The 1,089-nt window shown below is 48.6% G+C and overlaps 1 protein-coding gene across 1 annotated transcript in view; it reads right to left on the bottom strand.

Annotated features, from left to right (window-relative positions):
* The window catches only part of LOC119594905 (ADAMTS-like protein 4), a gene marked incomplete at its 3' end in the record, with an annotated part of 55,185 nt that overhangs the window by 43,630 nt on the left and 10,466 nt on the right, over positions 1-1,089 (bottom strand).

Here is a 1,089-nt window from a genome sequence, read left to right on the forward strand (position 1 = left end):
TAGGTAAACAGTTTGTTTTAGCTCTCATTCCAACAACGACCGAACCTGATAATACTCCCAAAGCACAGTTGTAATTAGATGTGCAATATAGAGGCATTCGTGGGCCTACCTAGTTACGGGCAGGGGGATATACCCTGTTACACATCGCTCATTTCATTATTCAGAGTGAGAGTGCGGATCCCTCTCCCCCCCTTATCTCCCTCACTCTCATCCTCACCCTCATCCTCACCCTTACCCGGCTCTTTACACTAAGCTTCACCACTTTCCTCGTCTCTCCTCCGCTTCACCTTTCCCTATCATCCTATTCTGTCTCTTTCTTTTTACCTGTGTCATCCATTTCCTCCCCATCTGCCTCCTTCGATTGTTCTTCTCTTCCCCATTTCTTCCTCATCCTCACTCTCACCCCTCCCCCCCACACAGTTCTTCCTCCCCCCCCCCCCAACTCCGCCCCCTCCTCGTCCTCCTCCCTCCCCATCCCCCTCTCTATAACCCGTCCCCTCTCCAACCTCCCTTACCTTCACTAACTCTCTCTTAATTCGTCCCCCCCACTTAATAACCCTCCCCCTCCCTTTCCCTCTACCCCTTCCCTCCTCCTCTACCCTCCTTATCTTCCCTTATTTTCTTCCCTCCACCTGTTCCCTCCTCCACTTCTCCCCACCTCTTCCCTCCTCCACTTCCCTCCTTCTTTTCCGCCCATCTCTTCCCTCCGCTTCTTCCCTCCTCCACTTCCCTCCACCTCTTCCCTCCACCTCTTCCCTCAATCCCTCCAGCATTGACTCGCAGCGTGATTGTTTTTCGTAATCTTATTTCAAAGAAGGCGTGATGGTTCGGGTTTATCTAATGCAGGTGGCGTAATTAAGTTAGGTGAGATGAGGGCAAATTACGTCAGCTCAGGCAAAGAAAAGGATTAATTAGGTTGCTTATATTCCATAAATAGCGGGGGTGTGATGTGAATGTGAATATGAAGGACAGCATTGGATAAAGCTGAACTTGCTTCGTGTGGGTTAAGGAAATTAAAACGCTCAAGTTGTTTTAGTCTAATTTAGCATAATCGGATTAAATTTATAATTTATGGCTTATGTGCTGTCT

Source organism: Penaeus monodon, chromosome 34 (assembly GCF_015228065.2).
Source record: "Penaeus monodon isolate SGIC_2016 chromosome 34, NSTDA_Pmon_1, whole genome shotgun sequence".
In the NCBI taxonomy this organism is placed as follows: Eukaryota; Metazoa; Arthropoda; class Malacostraca; order Decapoda; family Penaeidae; genus Penaeus; species Penaeus monodon.